This window comes from Carassius gibelio, chromosome A8 (genome assembly GCF_023724105.1).
Source record: "Carassius gibelio isolate Cgi1373 ecotype wild population from Czech Republic chromosome A8, carGib1.2-hapl.c, whole genome shotgun sequence".
Taxonomy (NCBI): Eukaryota; Metazoa; Chordata; class Actinopteri; order Cypriniformes; family Cyprinidae; genus Carassius; species Carassius gibelio.
Genome location: NC_068378.1, coordinates 9968419 through 9994540, shown reverse-complemented (window position 1 = coordinate 9994540; position 26122 = coordinate 9968419). Strand labels below are relative to the sequence as shown.

The following is a 26122-nucleotide window of genomic DNA, read 5'->3' as shown; positions in this document are numbered from 1 at the left end:
GAGCCCTGACCCGGTAATAATCAGATATGTTGGTTTAGCTTGTCAGTGTGAATTAAATCTAAGTATTTATTTGTATTTTAACCAATTTAAAAGAGAAACTAAAACTCCGGTAATTGCACCTGTAGGGGCGCAATTTCTCTCAGACAATGGAAGTCTAAGCACATACACTCAAACAGAGGGACAGAAGTGAGATGAGATGTCTGAGAGTTTTTTAATTTTCTGTTATCCATACAGTGTTGTAAAGTCATGAAACTATCCATATTTACTCAGAATGACTTTTTGTCTGTATGAAAAAAGGTTTTGAAGTGTTTGGAATTTAAAAATGCAGGAAAATTAATAATTCCATTTTTAATGTCATTTAAAAAAAATCACCACGACAAAACCGTTCAAGCTATCCAAAATCTATTGGCAATTTAAGTTGTTTAAAATGTTTTGGCATCATGTAGACAAAGTTTGGTGTGTATAGTGTTACTCTCCTCTGAGCAGTATGCATTAATTCACAGCTAAATGTAAAAAAAAAAATCCACATTCAAATCAAAATAGCTGACTTCCTGTTGATCGTAGCTGATGACTGTGAATTAGAAAGTTGTCCGTCTTGATGAGAACAATTTTTGTACCGAGTTTGGTGTCTGTAGCTAAAACTAACCCCCCCACTTTTGACAAAAGGTGGCGCTATAGAGTGCCTCTTCCACGCCCTCTTATGAACTTTTGCCAGTGTTTAGTTATCATAAATACTGATATGTGTTCTGAGTTTGATGAAATTCTAAGCATGTTATATGCCTCAAAATCACCTGAGAAGTATTCCAGTTTAACATGTTGCCACGGCAACAATATTTTTAGATATCAATATCCCCCCAGCAGATTTATATAGGCTGTGTTTTAACATTATTCTGATGAAGTTTGAAGCAAATTGAGTAATAATAAGATGCTGAATTCAAAGCATTTTGAAAATGACACACTTCCTGCTGCCAGTTGGTGGCGCTATAACTTTGACTCCTAATAGTCACATATATGCGATCGACATCATACAAAGAATAATCTGATGAAGTTTGATTAAAATCAGGAAATGTATGTGGATGGTATTAGACACTTCCTGTTTCTCATTTCTCGCCATAATTTCAACACCTCGCCACGAGCAAACCGTTCGAGATATCAAAAATCCCCTGGCAATTTTTCATCCCCAATGTCTTGAGATCATGTTGACCGAGTTTGGTGGCAATCCGCAAAAAAACCTATGACAAGTATTTCAAATTCCAGAGCATGCGCTTTTTACATAACTCTAAATAGCTGACTTCCTGTTGGGCGGAGCCTATGACATGCAATACGAAAGTTGTTCAGCACGATGAGATCTATATGTGTACTGAGTTTCATATGCATATGTGTGATAATGTGTGAGCTATACATCAACATTTCTGACTGTGATCCAGGGGGCGCCGTAGAGCCCCTGTGCCACGCCCGGGTCCCAGCCTCTGCAGGCTCCTAAAGGCCACAGATTCCAAAGTGTGCGCAAATTTTCAAGAGTTTTTGAGTATGTTAAGGACCCCAAAAGCCCCCACAACTTTGACGAAAAATATGAATACTAAACCCTAAATAACCAACTTCCTGTTGGGCGGAGCCTATGACATGCAGTACAAAAGTTGTTTGGTTTGATGAGATCTACATGTGTACCGAGTTTCGTGTGTCTACGTGCAAGTATGTATGATATATGGCCCTCAGTATTCCAGGGGGCGCTGTAGAGCCCCTGTGTCACGCCCGTGTATCTGTCTCTGCCCAGCCCTAATGGCCGCAGGTTCCAAGGTGTGTGCCAATTTTCAAGAGTTTTCGAGCATGTTAAGGACCCCAAAAGCCCCCGTAACGTTGGAAAAAAATAATAATAATAATAAAAAATAATCCTAAGGAAAACAATAGGGCTCTCGCCCTCCAGGCTTGAGCCCTAAAAATAATCCTAAGGAAAACAATAGGGCTCTCGCCCTCCAGGCTTGAGCCCTAATAATAATAATAATAATAATAAAAAATAATCCTAAGGAAAACAATAGGCCTCTCGCCCTTTGGGCTTGAGCCCTAATAATAAACAACACAGAAACAAGAGGGTCCTCACACCATCGGTGCTCGGGCCCTAATTATTCGAATGCTTGGTGGAAGAGATGTGTTTATAACCTAGATTTAAACAGAGAGAGTGTGTCTGAACCGCAAACATTATCAGGAAGGCTATTCCAGAGTTTGGGAGCCAAATGTGAAAAAGCTCTACCTCCTTTAGTGGACTTTGCTATCCTAGGAACTACCAAAAGTCCAGAGTTTTGTGACGTTAGGGAGTGTGATGGGTTTTATCGTAGTATAAGGCTAGTGAGGTACCAATTAGGGCCTTATATGCAAGTAATGATAATTTGTAACTGATATGGAACTTAATAGGTAGCCAGTGCAGAGACTGTAAAATTGGGGTAACATGATCATATTTTCTTGACCTGGTAAGGACTCTAGTTGCTGTATTTTGGACTACATGTGGCTTGTTTATTGAAGATGCAGGATAACCACCTAGAAGTGAATTACAATAGTCCAGTCTAGAGGTCATGAATGCATGAATTAGCTTTTCTGCATCAGAAACAGGTAACATTTCGTAGCTTGGCAATGTTTCTAAGATGGAAGAATGCTGTTTTTGTAACATGGGAAATATGATTTTCAAAAGACAAGTTGCTGTCTAATATAACACCCAGATTTTTGACTGTAGAGGAAGTAACAGTACATTCGTCTAGTTGCAAATGGTAGTAGATTCTGTTTACTGTTTCTTGGTCCAATAAGTAATATCTCTTGTCTTATCTAAATTTAATAGGGGAAAATTATTGGTCATCCAATCTTTTACATTTTTAACACACTCTTGTTAGCTTAGATAATTTAGAAGTTTCATCTGGTCTCGTTGAGATACATAGTTGAGTATCGTAAGCATAACAGTGGAAACTAATCCTGTATTTTCTAATAATATTACCAAGGGGCAGAATGTATATTGAAAATAGCAGAGTACCTAAGACAGATCCTTGTGGCACTCCATATTTTACTGGTGATTAATCAGATGACTCCACATTTAAATAAATAAAAAGATCGGACAGGTAGGATCTAAACCACCTACGAGCCTGCCCTTGAATACCTGTATAGTTTTGTATGTCATGATCTATGGTGTGGCAGCACTATGATCAAGTAAAACTAGCAATGAGATGCAGCCTTGATCTGAGACAAAAAGCAAGTAATTTGTAATTTTAACAAGTACAGTTTCTGTGCTATGGTGGGGCCTGAAACCTGACTGAAATTCGTCATACAAATAATTTTTTTGCAGGAAGGAGCACAATTGAGCAGACACAACTTTTTCAAAAATGTTAGCCATAAATGGAAGATTTGAAATGGGCCTATAATCTGCCAGTTCACTGGCATCTAGTTGTGGTTTCTTAATAAGAGGCTTAATAACTGCTAGCTTGAATGGTTTTTGTCATGACCTAAAGAAAACAATGAGTTAATAATTTTGAGAAGCGGTTCTTCGGCTACATGTTGCAACTCTTCCAGTAATCTAGTGGGCACAGCATAAACATGTTGTTGGTTTAGATGCAGTGACATACTATTTATATATGCCATATTGATAAAGTGCTACTTTGAGCATGCAATCAGTTTTGCACGCACTGCATGTCATGTAGTGATGGGAAGTTCGATTCATGCCATCTTTTAATTTTTTGTATATTTCCCAAATAATAGGCTGTTCAAATGGTATCTTAATAATAATACATAATAATACGGATGGAGGTACAGCATGTATGTGTTGATTTATGTCACATTACATTTAATTCTTTAGAACTGCTTAAGCATTTGATTCAGGATCAGCAGTTTCTCTGCACATGTAGATGGGTGTTTCTTCAACTATTGGCACTTTTGACCCGGCTGACAAGCATTTAGTGGTGGAAATGACATTTAGACAGTTTTGGGATAATTTGATGGACTCCTTTGTCCAGATAAGGTTATTTTCTTAGCTGTCATTTCATGTATCCTAAATATACCCAATTAAATAGCATTTTTGCTGTTTATGACCAAATAGCTTGATTAGAAATGTATTTTTTGTATATATAAATCATTAAAGGGCACCTATTATGAAAAGATTGAAAAAGGGAGGTGGAAACAAGCCCAAGGAAAAAAAAATATTTCTGTCCCTAAGTGTGTCCAAGGCTAGAAAAGAAACAGAATGAGTCAACTCAAGACCTCAAGCCCATATTACTTCCTTTCTCAACCATAAAAATGTTTTACTGCATAAGTCTGACCGCATATGTTCTGCTTAATTTGGGACCAAGTGCCAGTGGTGTTTTTGCTCCATCATATTTTTTTATTCTTTCCTGGCTGGGTGTCTGTGGCAGCCCATGGAACCATATGTTGAAAAGTTGTGAAATTTGCCACACTGGGTCTGTGTAAATGTAATGTGTAATGTGAAATTTCTAATGGGTCTAATGGTGTGTTTATGTTCTCCTGGGAATTTAGTATTTGTGATGTACACTGAACAAGGTTCACTGAACCTCCCAAAAGTGAACCGTATCAAACCATACCATGCAGAGGAAAAGTGCCAGTAAATACACTGAACAAAATTATAAACGCAACACTTTTGTTTTTGTCCCCATTTTTCATGAGCTGAACTCAAAGATCTAAGACTTTTACTATGCACACAAAAGGCCTATTTCTCTCAAATATTGTTCACAAATCTATCTTAATCTGTGTTAGCGAGCACTTCTCCTTTGCCTAGATAATCCATCCACTTCACAGGTGTGGCATATCAAGATGCTGATTAGACAGCTTGATTATTGCACAGGTGGGCCTTAGGCTGGCAGCAATAAAAGGCCACTCTAATGTGCAGTTTTCTATATTGCAGGGTTCTAAAACCAGTCAGTATCTGGTGTGACCACCATTTGCCTTATGCAGTGCAACACATCTCCTTCACATAATTTAACATGAGGTGATGGATGTGGATGAATGGCACAAAAAGGGGACTCAGGATCTAATCACAGTATCTCTGTGCAATTCAAAATGCAATCAATAAAATGCATCTGTGTTCGTTGTCCATAACATACGCCTGCCCATAACTTAACCCCACTGCCACCATGGGCCACTCGATCCACAATGTTGACATCAGCAAACCACTCTCCCACAAAATGCTACACACGCTGTCTGCCATCTGCCCTGTACAGTGAAAACAAATGTGAGCATTTGCCCACTCAATTTGGTTACGATGACTGCACTGCAGTCAGGTCGAGACCCCGATGAGGACAACGAGCATCCAAATGAGCTTCCCTGAGACGGTTTCTAACAGTTTGTGCAGAAATTCTTTAGATATGCAAACCGATTGTTGGAGCAGCTGTCCGAGAGGCTGGTCTTAGACGATCTTGGAGGTGAAGATGCTGGATTTGGAGGTCCTGAGCTGGAGTGGTTACATGTGGTCTGTGGATGTGAGGCTGGTTGGATGTATTGCGAAATTCTCTGAACTGCTTTTGGGGATGGCTTATGGTAGAGAAATTAAATTAAATTAAATTTATTCATTTAGCAGACGCTTTTATCCAAAGTGACATACAGTGCATTCAAGCTATCAATTTACCTATCATGTGTTCCCGGGGAATTGAACCCCCAACCAATGCTCTACCAATTGAGCTACAGGAACACTAATTAACAGAAATTAACATTAAATTTACAGGTAACAGCTCTGGTGGACATTTCTGCAGTAAGCATGCCAATTGCGTGCTGCCTCAAAACTTGCAACATCTGTGGCATTGTGCTGTGTGATAAAACTGCACATTTTAGAGTGGACTTTTATTTTGACCAACCTAAGGCACACGTGCAATAATCATGCTTTCTAATCAGTATCTTGATATGCCACACCTGTGAGGTGGATGGATTATCTTGGCAAAGGAGAAGTGCTCACTAACACTGATTTAGACAGATTTGTGAACAATATTTGAGAGAAATAGGCCTTTTGTGTGCATAGAAATAGTCTTAGATCTTTGAGTTCAGCTCATGAAAAATGGGGGCAAAAAACAAAAGTGTTGCATTTATAATTTTGTTCAGTGTATTTACTGGCACTTTTCCACTGCATGGTATGGTTTGATACGGTTCACTTTTGGGGGGTTTTCCACTGGGGACAGTACCTGGTACCTGGTACCTGGTACCTGGTACTTATCACCTCGGTTGAGGTGAAATTAAAAAGTTTTTCATGAGACGCAGCAGTAGACTATAACAATGTGAAAAATCCTGCACACTCTAAAGTGGTACTGAACTGCAGTGGATACGCAAACCTAGCCGAGCCATACCGTATCGTTCCGAGTCGTACCACAAGTGGAAAAGTGCCATAAGTTAGGAAGTTGTAATTATGATGGGTCGGATGGGTTCAAATCTTTCTTTCTTTTTTTCTGGAGCAAGATAGCAATTTTTAAATTAAGCTTGAAATGAAAATTCACCATGTTTTCTAAATGCATCTTATTGATATTATTGTGATCAATGTCTAAAATTATTTTCACATTATGAGCACCAAAATATGAACCAATTTCCCACACCATTGGCTATCATCCATTGTTTACACATTTTCCACCCAATCAAAGCCAGCACCTGACAACACATCCTGTTGACTAACTCATGGTGGCTTCACTGGTCCTTAATTAGGGCCCGAGCACCGAGGTGCGAGGACCCTCTTGTATCTGCTTTGTTTTTTATTAGGGCTCAAGCCTGGAGGGCGAGAGCCCTATTGTTTTCCTTAGGATTATTTTTTATTATTAGGGCTCAAGCCTGGAGGGCGAGAGCCCTATTGTTTTCCTTAGGATTATTAGGGCTCAAGCCTGGAGGGCGAGAGCCCTATTGTTTTCCTTAGGATTATTTTTTATTATTATTATTATTAGGGCTCAAGCCTGGAGGGCGAGAGCCCTATTGTTTTCCTTAGGATTATTTGTTATTATTATTATTTATTATTATTATTTTTCTTCAAGGTTTCGGGGGCTTTTGGGGCCCTTAACATGCTTAAAAAGTCTTGAAAATTGGCACACACATTGGAACCTGCGGCCATTAGGGCTGGGCAGAGACTGATACACGGGCGTGGCACAGAGGCTCTACAGCGCCCCCTGGAATATGGAGGGCCATATATCATACATACTTGCACGTAGACGCGCGAAACTCGGTACACATATAGAACTCATCAATACAAACAACTTTCGTATTGCATATCATAGGCTCCGCCCAACAGGAAGTTGGCTATTTAGGGTTTATTATTCATATTTGTCGTCAAAGTTGTGGGGGCTTTTGGAGTCCTTAACATACTCAAAAACTCTTGAAAATTTGCACACACCTTTGGATCTGTGGCCTTTAGGAGCCTGCAGAGGTTGGGACCCGGGCGTGGCACAGGGGCTCTACGGCGCCCCCTGGATCACAGTTATAAATGTTGATGTATAGCTCACACATACTTGCACGTATTAATATGAAACTCAGTACACATATAGATCTCATCGTGCCGAACAACTTGCGTATTGCATGTCATAGGCTCCGCCCAACAGGAAGTCAGCTATTTAGAGTTATGTAAAAAGCGCATGCTCTGGAATTTGATATACTTGTCATAGGTTTTTTACTCGATTGCCACCAAACTCGGTCAACATGATCTCAAGACATTGGGGATGAAAAATTGCCAGGGGATTTTTGATATCTCGAACGGTTTGCTCGTGGCGAGGCTTTGAAATTATGGCGAGAAATGAGAAACAGGAAGTGTCTAATACCATCCACATACATTTCCTAATTTTAATCAAACTTCATCAGATTATTCATTGTATGATGTCGATCGCATATATGTGACTATTAGGAGTCAAAGTTATAGCGCCACCAAGTGGCAGCAGGAAGTGTGTCATTTTCAAAATGCTTTGAATTCAGCATCTTATTTTTACTCGATTTGCTTCAAACTTCATCAGAATAATGTTAAAACACAGCCGATATAAATCTGCTGGGGGGATATTGATATCTAAAAATATTGTTGCCGTGGCAACATGTCAAACTGGAATACTTCTCAGGTGATTTTGAGGCATATAACATGCTTAGAATTTCATCAAACTCAGAACACATATCAGTATTAGTGACAGCTAGACACTGGCAAAATTTCATAAGAGGGCGTGGAAGAGGCACTCTATAGCGCCACCTTTTGTCAAAAGTGGGGGGGTTAGTTTTAGCTACAGACACCAAACTCAGTACAAAAATTGTTCTTATCAAGACGGACAACTTTCTAATTCACAGTCATCAGCTACGACCAACAGGAAGTCGGCTATTTTGATTTGAATGTGGATTGTTTTTTACATTTAGCTGTGAATTAATGCATACTGCTCAGAGGAGAGTAACACTATACACACCAAACTTGGTCTACATGTTGAAAAAACATTGAGGAACTTAAATTGTGAATGGGTTTTGGATAGCTTGGATGGTTTTGTCGTGGGGATTTTTTAAAATGACAATAAAGATGGAATTATTAATTTTCCTGCATTTTTAAATTCCAAACACTTCAAAACCTTTTTTCATAAAGTAAAAAAGTTATTCTGAGTAAATATGCATAGTTTCATGACTTTACAACACTGTATGGATAACAGAAAATTAAAAAACTGTCAGACATCTCATATCACTCTGTCCCTCTGTTTGAGTGTGTGTGCTTAGACTTCCATTGTCTGAGAGAAATAGCGCCCCTACAGGTGCAGTTACCGGAATAAAAAAGGGAGGAGACTGTCTTTTGGTTTCGATTTTAAATCGGTTAAAATACAAATAAATACTTGGATTTAATTCACACTGACAAGCTAAACCAACATATATGATTATTATCAGGTCAGGGCTCATTAATAATGGATGTGTGGTCAGTGATACGTGAGAAACACGAGAGATGAATCACCGCTCTGAGCAGGAGCGTGTGGAATGATGAGCTCAGAAAAAAACGAGTTTATTCTTGTTTTATAGCTATTAAAAATAAAGTATTGCAGCGATATCACACAATTCACCAATTAGAGCACACCAAGAGCTAAATTAAGATGTTTTTGAACTGTTTGTGTGAAAATGAAATATTCGCGGCTGCCTATATGAAATCACTGCCTCCGATCAGCGCGCACCGTGTCACAAGTTCAAAACAAACGAATTTATTCTTGTTTAAGAGCTTTTCAAAATAAATTATTGCCATAAATGCACACAATACATCCATTATAACACTACACGAGCTAAATGCAGGTGTTTGTGACCCGTTTAAGTGCGCAAGACTATTTGAAAGCGCGACTGGCAGAATAACATTTCTCTCTCGAGCTGCAGGATTCTGCCTTTCGTCGTAAGAACGAAGACATCACGGACAAGATTATTTCAAAATACATAATAGCTTGGCTAATATAAACGAAAACAGCCACGTGAACATAAACTGTTGAGAAATAAATCTGAAGTGGATCTACTGGATTTTAATATTAAGTGACCGCATATACCAGCTGCTTCTGTCTTCAATTTTAATCTATATAAAAAATTAAACTCATTCATCTTGGCTGCTTTTTTAATGTGTGTACGTATTTATTTATTATTTTGCTCTAACAAGACTTAATCTATATTTAATTAAATCAATTACATTTGATTTTACATTTGATTTGTCCATTTCTGCATCTAAACGCCTAAAAACCTAAAACATGCTCTATTATACTATTGTTAGCAATTTCTTTATCGTCCAATTTATCTGGTGTACACACTTTATTTTCATAATAAACTCGTTTGTTAGATTATACACAGTTATAGTGGTCTATAATAAATATTAACAGGTTTTATTCAAGCTGTTTAGAATGATTGCCATAGGCTAATTTTTTAAAATGTAAATCCCCCAAAAAAAAAAAAAATGTAAATAAATAAAAAACATTGGAAAAGAATAACTTGTACTTTTTTATACATTTTGTATAGTTTCATAGTTTATGCATTATAGTTATAAAAACAAACAAATTTAGCCACTCACATAGAAATCTTAGGCCTTATCCTTTTCTGACAGTTTTAGGGATTTTTAAAAATCCTAAAAAACCTTATTTGTGCTGCAAATAATAATTTCAAACTAATTTGATACTGACCTCTGACATCCTGTGACATGATATTTATTTGAATTTACATAATCTCATGGATGTAACAGTAAATCTGTTCAGCTCACAGATCAAGACTAAGCTGTAATGTAAGCAGAACTTTCACAAATGCTTTTAGGTCAATAAAATCATTACAAAACACTTACAAATCATTTAAGGGATTTGATAACACTGTAAAATAATGTCTAATTTGTTAACATTAGCAAATGCATTGATAACACTTTATAATAACTGCACTCATTAGTAAATAGTCAGTTCATGCTTCATAAAACCTTGTCCCAATATTAATAGTCAGTAGTAAGCAGTTTATAAATACAGCTATAAATAGCTCATTTATTAAAAAGGAGAGTAAAGGGTCAGTTATATTCCTATGAAAAATAAAAAAATAAAAATAAACAAACAACAACACTGATTGATACAGAACTCAGAAATGTTATTGTGGATTTATGATAAACTCAGCCTGTAAATGAATTCATTCTCCTCCAAGAAGACACAAGTAGTTCACACCGAACTTTTTTAACATGAAGCCATATACTGAAGATGTTAAATTGCGAATGGGTTTAGGATACCTTAAATGGTGTGGCCATAGAGATTTATTAAAGTAACATAAAAAAATACCATAGTTATTTTACTATATCTTTAAAATTTTTAATTCCAACTCTTCATAATTTTTTATATACCTAGAAGTCATCATTTGAAGGAAGCACAGTAAGTTTCATAGCTTTATCATTTTCAAGAGCCAGCATAAAATTAAAACTATCATAACATATAAATCAAGCTGGCAATTCTTAGTACCAATAATGGCCACCAGATGGAGCTATAGGATCACTTTTAAATAATTATTGTAGAAACAAGTATGATTTAAATCATTTATAGAAATCTTTCAAAGAAAAATAATATGAATTTTATGTATTTTACTGATAAAATGACCCTCACTTAATTAGAACAACATGCTGAAGTATTGTGAACTGTATAATTCTTTATAGGCTTTATGGACAGATAAGTTTTGAGTGACTCTTGAAGGATCAGCACCACATCCTCTTTTACCACTGTTTAAAGAATGTATCTTACAGTACAGGTGCGGATGAATTTTGAATAGCTTGAATGGTTTTGTCGTGGTGATTTTTTGAAATAACAGTAAAAAAGTAACCAGTAAATGTCTTTTATTTTTTTAAGTGCAGCTTCTAAACACTTCAAAAAAATGTACACATAGAAGACAAGTCACCTAGAAGACAAGTCATTCTGAGGAAATATGCATAGTTTCATGACTATACAACACTATATGGATGATAGAAAATTAAAAAACTATCATACATCTGATGTCACTCTGTCCCTCTGTCACTGTGGGTAATGTGTGTGTGTGTGTGTGTGTGTATGTGTGTGTGTGTGTGTGTGTTAAGTGAATTAGGTGTGAAACTATCAGGGAGCATTTAGTCTCCAGCGCCAACATTTTACAGAACTGCCACTTTCCTGGAGTCTCAGAATTACTCGGTGTCAGGTTCTGAGAGATCTAAGATTCCAAAAAATGATTTGATTAGAATACCATGAAGTATTGTGAAATACTATATATTAAGACTTTATATATAGGCTTTATGAACAGATTAGAGTGACTCATGAAGGACCAGCACCACCTCCTCTTGTCCGATGGTTTGAGGAATATATCTTCCAGAATCCGGGATTAAGATTTAGGAGCTCATTTTTATTCCACCTCCTTTCCTGAAAGTCTGTCTTGCAGAATTGACTAAAAATTAATCTTCACATTAATTCCTAATTATTTTGCAATTATTTTTGTCAGTTCTTCTTGACCTGTTTTTTTTTTTTCTTCTTCTTTTCTGACCTCATGACCCAGTCAGCATTTTTGTACAATGGTCAAGTCTTAACTTATCCATTTCTGTATTGCATTTGTGTTTGATATTTCTCATGGGTATTTCATAATTTTCGACTTTGAGTTAAAACAGTTTGAGTTAAAACTCTTTTTTAGCGCATTTCATCTGTAAAAGAAAACAGCCTAATAATTCTGCACATGAATATAAGGAGTTTTTCTCTTCCAGCTTTCCTGGAATATTGTATAGCACTCATAAATGATTAAATTAAAAATAATGGTAGTTATTAAGATTGATATGGTTTGGAATTGGTAAAATGTGCTTGGAAAAAAATCACAATAAAACAATGTTTTAATGTTTAAGTTTGGAATATTAACTGACATAAATTAATGCTATATAAATATTGTTCATGTTAACATAATGTTTATAAATGAAATCTTATTGTAAAGTGTTACTAAATATATATATATATATGTTTGGGGAATATATATATATATATATATTGTTCTGTGAATGTGATTTTAAAGTCTAGATGATTCGGATTAACCCTTTAACCGCCATATCCTTTAAAACGTCACTGCCAGAGGGATATTGTGAATGCATGTGCCCGCTGGGCACAGTTTACCTGATGCCACCGGGGTGGCGATGGCATTGGTGGCTTGAGCCCGCCATCGCTGCTTGCAGCTATATTTATTATTTTTTTCTAACGTTACGGGGGCTTTTGGGGTCCTTAACATGCTCGAAAACTCTTGAAAATTGGCACACAGATTGGAACCTGCGGCCATTAGGGTCGGGCAGAGACTGATACACGGGCGTGGCACAGGGGCTCTACAGCGCCCCCTGGAATACTGAGGGCCATATATCACACATACTTGCACGTAGACACATGAAACTTGGTACACATGTAGATCTCATTAAACCAAACAACTTTCGTACTGCATGTCATAGGCTCCGCCCAACAGGAAGTTGGCTATTTAGGGTTTATTATTCATATTTTTGGTCAAAGTTGTGGGGGCTTTTGGGGTCCCTAACATACTCAAAAACTCTTGAAAATTTGCACACACTTTGGAATCTGTGCCCTTTAGGAGCCTGCAGAGGCTGGGACCCGGGCGTGGCACAGGGGCTCTACGGCGCCCCCTGGAACACAGTCATAAATGTTGATGTATAGCTCACACATACTTGCACATATTCATATGAAACTCAGTACACATATAGATCTCATTGTGCCAAACAATTTTCGTATTGCATGTCATTGGGCTCCGCCCAACAGGAAGTCAGCTATTTAGAGTTATGTAAAAAGCGCATGCTCTGGAATTTGATATACTTGTCATAGGTTTTTTACTCGTTTACCACCAAACTCCGTCAACATGATCTCAAGACATTGGGGATGAAAAATTGCCAGGGGATTTTTGATATCTCGAACGGTTTGCTCGTGGCGAGGCGTTGAAATTATGGCGAGAATTGAGAAACAGGAAGTGTCTAATACCATCCACATACATTTCCTGATTTCAATCAAACTTCATCAGATTATTCATTGTATGATGTCGATCACATATATGTGACTATTAGGAGTCAAAGTTATAGCGCCACCAACTGGCAGCAGGAAGTGTGTCATTTTCAAAATGCTTGGAATTCAGCATCTTATTTTTACTCGATTTGCTTCAAACTTCATCAGAATAATGTTAAAACACAGCCGATATAAATCTGCTGGGGGGATATTGATATCTAAAAATATTGTTGCCATGGCAACATGTCAAACTGGAATACTTCTCAGGTGATTTTGAGGCATATAACATGCTTAGAATTTCATCAAACTCAGAACACATATCAGTATTAGTGACAGCTAGACACTGGCAAAAGTTCATAAGAGGGTGTGGAAGAGGCACTCTATAGCGCCACCTTTTGTCAAAAGTGGGGGGGTTAGTTTTAGCTACAAACACCAAACTCAGTACAAAAATTGTTCTTTTTAAGACGGACAACTTTCTAATTCACAGTCATCAGCTACGACCAACAGGAAGTCGGCTATTTTGATTTGAATGTGGATTTTTTTTACATTTAGCTGTGAATTAATGCATACTGCTCAGAGGAGAGTAACACTATACACACCAAACTTGGTGTACATGTTGAAAAAACATTGAGGAACTTAAATTGTGAATGGGTTTTGGATAGCTTGGATGGTTTTGTCGTGGTGATTTTTTTTAAATGACAATAAAGATGGAACTATTAATTTTCCTGCATTTTTAAATTCCAAACACTTCAAAACCTTTTTTCATACAGAAAAAAAGTTATTCTGAGTAAATATGCATAGTTTAATGACTTTACAACACTGTATGGATAACAGAAAATTAAAAAACTGTCAGACATCTCATCTCACTCTGTCCCTCTGTTTGAGTATTATGTGCTGAGACTTACATTGTCTGAGAGAAAATGCGCCCCTACAGGTTCAATTCCTGAAAGGGAAATTCGACTGAAAGGGAGGAGACTCTCTTTTAGTTTCATTTTTAAATCGGTTAAAATACAAATAAATACTTAGATTTAATTCACACTGACAAGCTAAACCAACATATATGATTATTACCGGTTCAGGGCTCATGGATAAATTATTTCTGGCCAGAGATACGTGAGAAATAGGAGAGATGAATCACCGCTGTGACCACGAGCGTCTGGAGTAAAGAGCTCAGAGAAAACGAATTTATTCCTGTTTTAAAGCTTTTAAAAATAAAGTATTGCAGCGATATCACACAATTCACCAATTAGAGCACACCAAGAGCTAAATTAAGATGTTTTTGAACTGTTTGTGTGAAAATGATATATTCGCGGCTGCCTATATCTGAAATCACTGCCTCTGATCAGCGCGCACAGTGTCACAAGTTCAAAACTAACGAATTTATTCTTGTTTAAGAGCTTTTTAAAATAAATTATTGCCATAAACGCACACAATACATCCATTATAACACAACACGAGCTAAATGCAGGTCTTTTGTGACCCGTTTAAGTGTGCAAGACTATTTGAAAGCGCGACTGGCAGAATAACATATATCTCTCGAGCTGCAGGATTCTGCCTTTCGTCGTAAGAACGAACACTTCAAGGACAAGATTATTTCAAAATACATAATAGCTTGGCTAATATAAACGAAAACAGCCACGTGAACATAAACTGTTGAGAAATAAATCTAAAGTGGATCTACTGGAATTTAATATTAAGTGACCGCATACCAGCTGCTTCTGTCTTCAATTTTAATCTATATAAAAAATTAAACTCATTCATCTTGGCTGCTTGTTTAATGTGTGTACGTATCTATTTATTATTTTGCTCTAACAAGACTTAATCTATATTTAATTAAATCAATTACATTTTATTTTACATTTTATTTTTCCATTTCTGCATCTAAACGCCTAAAAACTATTGTATACTATTGTTAGCAATTTCTTTATCGTCCAATTTATCCGGTGTACACGCTTTTATTTTCATAATAAACTTGTTTGTTAGATTATACACAGTTATAGTGGTCTATAATAAATATTGACAGGTTTTATTCAAGCTGTTTAGAATGATTGCCTTAGGCTAATTTTTTAAAATGTAAATATAAAAAAAAATAAATAAATAAATAAAAAACATTGGAAAACAATAACTTGTACTTTTTTATACATTTTGTATAGTTTCATAGTTTATGCATTATAGTTATAAAAACAAACAAATTTAGCCACTCACATAGAAATCTTAGGCCTTATCCTTTTCTGACAGTTTTAGGGATTTTTAAAAATCCTAAAAAACCTTATTTGTGCTGCAAATAATAATTTCAAACTAATTTGATACTGACCTCTGACATCCTGTGACATGATATTTATTTGAATTTACATAATCTCATGGATGTAACAGTAAATCTGTTCAGCTCACAGATCAAGACTAAGCTGTAATGCAAGCAGAACTTTCACAAATGCTTGTAGGTCAATAAAATCATTACAAAACACTTAAAAATCATTTAAGGGATTTGATAACACTGTAAAATAATGTCTAATTTGTTAACATTAGCAAATGCATTGATAACACTTTATAATAACTGCACTCATTAGTAAATAGTCAGTTCATGCTTTATAAAGCCTTGTCCCAATATTAATAGTCAGTAGTAAGCAGTTTATAAATACAGCTATAAATAGCTTGTTCTTGGTTTATAAGCACATTTATTAAAAAGGAGAATAAAGGGTCAGTTATCTTCCTATGAAAAAAAAAATAAAAAAAAATAAACAAACAACACAGATTGATACAGAACTCAGAAATGTTATTGTGGATTTATGATAAACTCAGCCTGTAAATGAATTCATACTCCTCCAAGAAGACACAAGTAGTTCACACCAAACTTTTTTAACATGAAGCCAATATACTGAAGATGTTAAATTTCGAATGGGTTTAGGATACCTTAAATGGTGTGGCCATAGCGATTTATTAAAGTAACATAAAAAAAAATACAATAGTTATTTTACTATATCTTTAAAATTTTTAATTCCAACTCTTCATAATTTTTTATATACGTAGAAGTCATCATTTGAAGGAAGCACAGTAAGTTTCATAGCTTTATCATTTTCAAGAGCCAGCATAAAATTAAAACTATCATAACATATAAATCAAGCTTGCAATTCTTAGTACCAATAATGGCCACCAGATGGCGCTATAGGATTACTTTTAAATAATTATTGTAGAAACAAGTATGATTTAAATCATTTATAGAAATCTTTCAAAGAAAAATAATATGAATTTTATGTATTTTACTGATAAAATGACCCTCACTTAATTAGAATAACAAGCTGAAGTATTGTGAACTGTATATTAAGAATAATTCTTTATAGGCTTTATGGACAAATACGTTTTGAGTGACTCTTGAAGGATCAGCACCACATCCTCTTTTACCACTGTTTAAAGAATGTATCTAACAGTACAGGTGCGGATGAATTTTGAATGGCTTGAATGGTCTTGTCGTGGTGATTTTTTTAAATAACAATAAAAAAGTAACCGGTAAATGTCTTTACTTTTTTTAAGTGCAGCTTCTAAACACTTCAAAAAAATGTACACATAGAAGACAAGTCATTCTGAGGAAATATGCATGGTTTCATGACTATACAACACTATATGGATGATAGAAAATTAAAAAACTATCATACATCTGATGTCACTCTGTCCCTCTGTCACTGTGGGTAATGTGTCTGTGTGTGTGTGTGTGTGTGTGTTAAGTGAATTAGGTGTGAAACTATCAGGGAGCATTTAGTCTCCAGCGCCAACATTTTACAGAACTGCCACTTTCCTGGAGTCTCAGAATTACAATGTGTCAGGTTCTGAGAGATCTAAGATTCCAAAAAATGATTTAATTAGAATACCATGAAGTATTGTGAAATACTATATATTAAGACTTTATATATAGGCTTTTTGAACAGATTAGAGTGACTTGTGAAGGACCAGCACCACCTCCTCTTGTCCGATGGTTTGAGGAATATATCTTCCAGAATCCGGGATTAAGATTTAGGAGCTCATTTTTATTCCACCTCCTTTCCTGAAAGTCTGTCTTGCAGAATTGACTAAAAATTAATCTTCACATTAATTCCTAATTATTTTGCAATTATTTTTGTCAGTTCTTCTTGACCTGTTTTTTTTTCTTCTTCTTCTTTTCTGACCTCATGACCCAGTCAGCATTTTTCTACAATGGTCAAGTCTTAACTTATCCATTTCTGTATTGCATTTGTGTTTGATATTTCTCATGGGTATTTCATAATTTTCGACTTTGAGTTAAAACAGTTTGAGTTAAAACTCTTTTTTATTGCATTTCATCTGTAAAAGAAAACATGCCCAATAATTCTGCACACATGAATATAAGGAGTTTTTCTCTTCCAGCTTTCCTGGACTATTGTATAGCACTCATAAATGATTAAATAAAAAATAATGGTAGTTATTAAGATTGATATGGTTTGGAATTGGTAAAATGTGCTTGGAAAAAAATCACAAAAAAACAATGTTTTAATGTTTAAGTTTGGAATATTAACTGACATGAATGAATGCTATATAAATATTGTTCATGTTAACATAATGTTTAGAAATGAAATATTATTGTAAAGTGTCACTAAAGTTATATATATTGTTCTGTGAATGTGATTTTAAAGTCTTGTTGATTCTGATTAACCCTTTAACTGCCTTATCCTTTAAAACCTCACTGCCAGAGGGATAATGTGAATGCATGTGCCCGCTGGGCACAGTTTACCTGATGCCACCGGGGTGGCGATGGCATTGGTGGCTTGAGCCCGCCATCGCTGCTTGCAGCTATATTTTTTTATTATTATTATTATTATTATTTTTTTCTAACGTTACGGGGGCTTTTGGGGTCCTTAACATGCTCGAAAACTCTTGAAAATTGGCACACAGATTGGAACCTGCGGCCATTAGGGTCGGGCAGAGACTGATACACGGGCGTGGCACAGGGGCTCTACAGCGCCCCCTGGAATACTGAGGGCCATATATCACACATACTTGCACGTAGACACATGAAACTCGGTACACATGTAGATCTCATTAAACCAAACAACTTTCGTACTGCATGTCATAGGCTCCGCCCAACAGGAAGTTGGCTATTTAGGGTTTATTATTCATATTTTTGGTCAAAGTTGTGGGGGCTTTTGGGGTCCCTAACATACTCAAAAACTCTTGAAAATTTGCACACACTTTGGAATCTGTGCCCTTTAGGAGCCTGCAGAGGCTGGGACCCGGGCGTGGCACAGGGGCTCTACGGCGCCCCCTGGAACACAGTCATAAATGTTGATGTATAGCTCACACATACTTGCACATATTCATATGAAACTCAGTACACATATAGATCTCATTGTGCCAAACAATTTTCGTATTGCATGTCATTGGGCTCCGCCCAACAGGAAGTCAGCTATTTAGAGTTATGTAAAAAGCGCATGCTCTGGAATTTGATATACTTGTCATAGGTTTTTTACTCGTTTACCACCAAACTCCGTCAACATGATCTCAAGACATTGGGGATGAAAAATTGCCAGGGGATTTTTGATATCTCGAACGGTTTGCTCGTGGCGAGGCGTTGAAATTATGGCGAGAATTGAGAAACAGGAAGTGTCTAATACCATCCACATACATTTCCTGATTTCAATCAAACTTCATCAGATTATTCATTGTATGATGTCGATCACATATATGTGACTATTAGGAGTCAAAGTTATAGCGCCACCAACTGGCAGCAGGAAGTGTGTCATTTTCAAAATGCTTGGAATTCAGCATCTTATTTTTACTCGATTTGCTTCAAACTTCATCAGAATAATGTTAAAACACAGCCGATATAAATCTGCTGGGGGGATATTGATATCTAAAAATATTGTTGCCATGGCAACATGTCAAACTGGAATACTTCTCAGGTGATTTTGAGGCATATAACATGCTTAGAATTTCATCAAACTCAGAACACATATCAGTATTAGTGACAGCTAGACACTGGCAAAAGTTCATAAGAGGGTGTGGAAGAGGCACTCTATAGCGCCACCTTTTGTCAAAAGTGGGGGGGTTAGTTTTAGCTACAAACACCAAACTCAGTACAAAAATTGTTCTTTTTAAGACGGACAACTTTCTAATTCACAGTCATCAGCTACGACCAACAGGAAGTCGGCTATTTTGATTTGAATGTGGATTTATTTTACATTTAGCTGTGAATTAATGCATACTGCTCAGAGGAGAGTAACACTATACACACTAAACTTTGTCTACATGTTGAAAAAACATTGAGGAACTTAAATTGTGAATGGATTTTGGATAGCTTAAAGGGTTTTGTCGTGGTGATTTTTTTAAATGACAGTAAAAATGGAATTATTAATTTTCCTGCATTTTTAAATTCCAAACACTTCAAAACCTTTTTTCGTACAGAAAAAAAGTCATTCTGAGTAAATATGGATAGTTTCACGACTTTACAACACTGTATGGATAACAGAAAATTAAAAAACTGTCAGACATCTCATCTCACTCTGTCCCTCTGTTTGAGTATATGTGCTTCAGACTTCCATTGTCTGAGAGAAATAGCGCCCCTACAGGTTCAATTCCCGGACTTTTACTTTCACTTTTAAATCGGTTAAAAATACAAATAAATACTTAGATTTAATTCACACTGACAAGCTAAACCAACATATCTGATTATTACCGGTTCAGGGCTCATGGATAAATTATTTCTGGCCAGAGATACGTGAGAAATAGGAGAGATGAATCACCGCTGTGATCACGAGCGTCTGGAGTAAAGAGCTCAGAAAAAACGAATTTATTCCTGTTTTAAAGCTTTTAAAAATAAATTATTACAGCGATATCACACAATCAACCAATTAGAACACACCAAGAGCTAAATTCAGATGTTTTTGAACTGTTTGTGTGAAAATGAATTATTTGCGGCTGCCTATCTGAAACCACCGCCTCCGATCAGCGCGTACAGTGTCGAGCTCAAAACAAACGAATTTATTCTTGTTTAAGAGCTTTTTTAAATAAAATATTACCACAAATGCACACAATAAACCCATTGTAACACTACAAGAGCTAAATGCAGGTGTTTGTGACCCGTTTAAGTGTGCAAGACTATTTGAAAGCGCGACTGGCAGAATAACATATATCTCTCGAGCTGCAGGATTCTGCCTTTCGTCGTACGAACGAACACATCACGGACAAGATTATTTCAAAATACATAATAGCTTGGCGACTATAAACGAAAACAGCCACGTGAACATAAACTGTTGAGAAATAAATCTGAAATGGATCTACTGGATTTTAATATTAAGTGACCGCATATACCAGCTGCTTCTGTCTTCAATTTTGATCCATATAAAAAATAAAACTCATTCATCTTGGCTGCTTTTTTTAATGTGTGTACGTATTTATTTATTTATTTATTTATTATTTTGCTCTAACAAGAATTAATCTATATTTAATTAAATCAATTACATTTTATTTTACATTTGATTTGTCCATTTCTGCATCTAAACGCCTAAAAACCTAAAACATGCTCTATTATACTATTGTTAGCAATTTCTTTATCGTCCAATTTATCTGGTGTACACTTTTATTTTCATAATAAACTTGTTTGTTAGATTATACACAGTTACAGTGGTCTATAATAAATATTGACAGGTTTTATTCAAGCTGTTTAGAATGATTGCAGTAGGCAAATGTTTTGAAATGTAAATAAAAAAAAAAAAATTAAATAAATAAATAAATAAAAAACATTGGAAAAGAATAACTGTTGTACATTTTTATACATTTTGTATAATTTCATAGTTTATGCATTATAGTTATAAAAACAAATAAATTTAGCCACTCACATAAAATCTTATAGGCCTTATCCTTTTCTGACAGTTTTAGGGATTTTTAAAAATCCTAAAAAACCTTATTTGTGCTGCAAATAATAATTTCAAACTCAAACAGTAAATATTCAGTTCATGCTTTATAAAGCCTTGTCCCAATATTAATAGTCAATAGTAAGCAGTTTATAAATACAGCTATAAAAAGCTTGTTCTTGGGTTATAAGCACATTTATTAAAAAGGAGAGTAAAGGGTCAGTTATCTTCCTATGAAAAAAACAAAAAACAAAAAAAAAAACAAACAACAACACAGATTGATACAGAACTCAGAAATATTATTGTGGATTTATGATAAAATCAGCCTGTAAATGAATTCATACTCCTCCAAGAAGACACAAGTTCACAGCAAACTTTTTTAACATGAAGCTAATATACTGAAGATGTTAAATTGCGAATGGGTTTAGGATAGCTTAAATGGTGTGGCCATAGCGATTTATTAAAGTAACATAAAAAAATACAATCGTTATTTTACTATATCTTTAAAATTTTTCATTCCAACTCTTCATAATTTTTTATATACGTAGAAGTCATCATTTGAAGGAAGCACAGTAAGTTTCATAGCTTTATCATTTTCAAGAGCCAGCATAAAATTAAAACTATCATAACTTATAAATCAAGCTTGCAATTCTTAGTTCCAATAATGACCACCAGATGGAGCTATAGGATTACTTTTAAATAATTATTGTAAAACAAGTATGATTTAAATCATTTATAGAAATCTTTCAAAGAAAAATAATATGTATTTTATGTATTTTACTGATAAAATGACCCTCACTTAATTAGAATAACAAGCTGAAGTATTGTGAACTGTATATTAAGAATAATTCTTTATAAGCTTTATGGACAGATACGTTTTGAGTGACTCTTGAAGGTTCAGCACCACATCCTCTTTTACCACTGTTTAAAGAATTTATCTTACAGAACAGGTGTGAATGAATTTTGGATAGCTTGAATGATTTTGCGTGGTGATTTTTTTAAATAACAGTAAAAAAGTAACCAGTAAATGTCTTTTATTTTTTTTAAGTGCAGCTTCTAAACACTTCAAAAAAATGTACACATAGCAGACAAGTCATTCTGAGGAAATATGCATAGTTCCATGACTATACAACATTATATGGATGATAGAAAATTAAAAAACTATCATACATCTGATGTCACTCTGTCCCTCTGTCACTGTGGTTAATGTGTGTGTGTGTGTGTGTGTGTTTGTGTGTGTGTTAAGTGAATTAGGTGTGAAACTATCAGGGAGCATTTAGTCTCCAGCGCCAACATTTTACAGAACTGCCACTTTCCTGGAGTCTCAGAATTACAATGTGCCAGGTTCTGAGAGATCTAAGATTCCAAAAAATTATTTAATTAGAATACCATGAAGTATTGTGAAATACTATATATTAAGACTTTATATATAGGCTTAATTAACAGATTAGAGTGACTCGTGAAGGACCAGCACCACCTCCTCTTGTCCGATGGTTTGAGGAATATATCTTCCAGAATCCGGGATTAAGATTTAGGAGCTCATTTTTATTCCACCTCCTTTCCTGAAAGTCTGTCTTGCAGAATTGACTAAAAATTAATCTTCACATTAATTCCTAATTATTTTGCAATTCTTTTTGTCAGTTCTTCTTGACCTGTTTTTCTCTTCCAGCTTTCCTGGACTATTGTATAGCACTCATAAATGATTAAATAAAAAATAATGGTAGTTATTAAGATTGATATGGTTTGGAATTGGTAAAATGTGCTTGGAAAAAAATCACAATAAAACAATGTTTTAATGTTTAATTTGGAATATTAACTGACATGAATGAATGCTATATAAATATTGTTCATGTTAACATAATGTTTATAAATGAAATCTTATTGTAAAGTGTTACTAAAGTTATATATATATATATATATATATTGTTCTGTGAATGTGATTTTAAAGTCTAGATGATTCGGATTAACCCTTTAACTGCCATATCATTTAAAACCTCACTGCCAGAGGGATATTGTGAATGCATGTGCCCGCTGGGCACAGTTTACCTGATGCCACCGGGGTGGCGATGGCATTGGTGGCTTGAGCCCGCCATCGCTGCTTGCAGCTATATTTATTATTATTATTATTTTTTTCTAACGTTACGGGGGCTTTTGGGGTCCTTAACATGCTCGAAAACTCTTGAAAATTGGCACACAGATTGGAACCTGCGGCCATTAGGGTCGGGCAGAGACTGATACACGGGCGTGGCACAGGGGCTCTACAGCGCCCCCTGGAATACTGTGGGCCATATATCATACATACTTGCACGTAGACACATGAAACTCGGTACACATATAGATCTCATTAAACCAAACAACTTTCGTACTGCATGTCATAGGCTCCGCCCAACAGGAAGTTGGCTATTTAGGGTTTATTATTCATATTTTTGGTCAAAGTTGTGGGGGCTTTTGGGGTCCCTAACATACTCAAAAACTCTTGAAAATTTGCACACACTTTGGAATCTGTGCCCTTTAGGAGCCTTCAGAGGCTGGGACCCGGGCGTGGCACAGGGGCTCTACGGCGCCCCCTGGAACACAGTCATAAATGTTGATGCATAGCTCACACATACTTGCACATATTCATATGAAACTCAGTACACATATAGATCTCATTGTGCCGAACAATTTTCGTAATGCATGTCATTGGGCTCCGCCCAACAGGAAGTCAGCTATTTAGAGTTATGTAAAAAGCGCATGCTCTGGAATTTGATATACTTGTCATAGGTTTTTTACTCGTTTACCACCAAACTCGGTCAACATGATCTCAAGACACTGGGGATGAAAAATTGCCAGGGGATTTTTGATATCTCGAACGGTTTGCTCGTGGCGAGACGTTGAAATTATGGCGAGAATTGAGAAACAGGAAGTGTCTAATACCATCCACATACATTTCCTGATTTCAATCAAACTTCATCAGATTATTCATTGTATGATGTCGATCGCATATATGTGACTATTAGGAGTCAAAGTTATAGCGCCACCAACTGGCAGCAGGAAGTGTGTCATTTTCAAAATGCTTTGAATTCAGCATCTTATTTTTACTCGATTTGCTTCAAACTTCATCAGAATAATGTTAAAACACAGCCGATATGAATCTGCTGGGGGAAATTAGATATCTAAAAATATTGTTGCCGTGGCAACATGTCAAACTGGAATACTTCTCAGGTGATTTTGAGGCAAATAACATGCTTAGAATTTCATCAAACTCAGAACACATATCAGTATTAGTGACAGCTAGACACTGGCAAAAGTTCATAAGAGGGCGTGGAAGAGGCACTCTATAGCGCCACCTTTTGTCAAAAGTGGGGGGGTTAGTTTTAGCTACAGACACCAAACTCAGTACAAAAATTGTTCTTATCAAGACGGACAACTTTCTAATTCACAGTCATCAGCTACGACCAACAGGAAGTCGGCTATTTTGATTTGAATGTGGATGGTTTTTTACATTTAGCTGTGAATTAATGCATACTGCTCAGAGGAGAGTAACACTATACACACCAAACTTTGTCTACATGTTGAAAAAACATTAAGGAACTTAAATTGTGAATAGGTTTTGGATAGCTTGGATGGTTTTGTCGTGGTGGTTTTTTTAAATGACAGTAAAGATGGAATTATTGATTTTCCTGCATTTTTAAATTCCAAACACTTCAAAACCTTTTTTCATACAGAAAAAAAGTCATTCTGAGTAAATATGCATAGTTTCATGACTTTACAACACTGTATGAATAACAGAAAATTAAAAAACTGTCAGACATCTCATATCACTCTGTCCCTCTGTTTGAGTGTGTGTGCTTAGACTTCCATTGTCTGAGAGAAATAGCGCCCCTACAGGTTCAGTTACCGGACTAAAAAAGGGAGGAGACTCTCTTTTGGTTTCACTTTTAAATCGGTTAATATACAAATAAATACTTGGATTTAATTCACACTGACAAGCTAAACCAACATATATGATTATTATCAGGTCAGGGCTCATTAATAATTGATGTGTGGTCAGTGATACGTGAGAAACACGAGAGATGAATCACCGCTCTGAGCAGGAGCTTGTGGAATGATGAGCTCAGAAAAAACGAGTTTATTCTTGTTTTATAGCTATTAAAAATAAAGTATTGCAGCGATATCACACAATTCACCAATTAGAACACACCAAGGGCTAAATTAAGATGTTTTTGAACTGTTTGTGTGAAAATGAAATATTTGCGGCTGCCTATCTGAAATCACATTTAAAATAAATTATTGCCATAAATGCACACAATACACCCATTATAACACAACACGAGCTAAATGCAGGTGTTTGTGACCCGTTTATGTGCGCAAGACTATTTGAAAACGCGACTGGCAGAATAACATATATCTCTCGAGCTGCAGGATTCTGCCTTTCGTCGTACGAACGAACACATCAAGGACAAGATTATTTAAAATACATAATAGCTTGGCGAATATAAACGAAAACAGCCACGTGAACATAAATTGTTGAGAAATAAATCTGAAGTGGATCTACTGGATTTGAATATTAAGTGACCGCATATACCAGTTGCTTCTGTCTTCAGTTTTAATCTATATATATAAAAAGGAAACTCATTTGTCTTGACTGCTTTTTTTAATGTGTGTACGTATTTATTTATTTACTTTTTTAAAAATAAATTTTGTATAATTTCATAGTTTATGTATTATAATTATAAAAACAAAAATAAATTTAGCCACTCACGTAGAAATATCTTAAGGTTTTATCCTTTTCTGACAGCCACTGGATGCCTGTTTGATTGTATATATTCCCTATTGCTG

General features: G+C 35.7%; 1 long non-coding RNA gene across 1 annotated transcript; it reads left to right on the top strand.

Moving 5' to 3' along the window:
• Positions 1-6718: 6718 nt before the first annotated feature.
• LOC128018393 (uncharacterized) lies at positions 6719-14306 on the top strand. The gene is made up of 2 exons (XR_008184859.1): positions 6719-8054; positions 13713-14306. It is a non-coding gene; the product is annotated as an uncharacterized LOC128018393 (long non-coding RNA).
• Positions 14307-26122: the final 11816 nt, after the last annotated feature.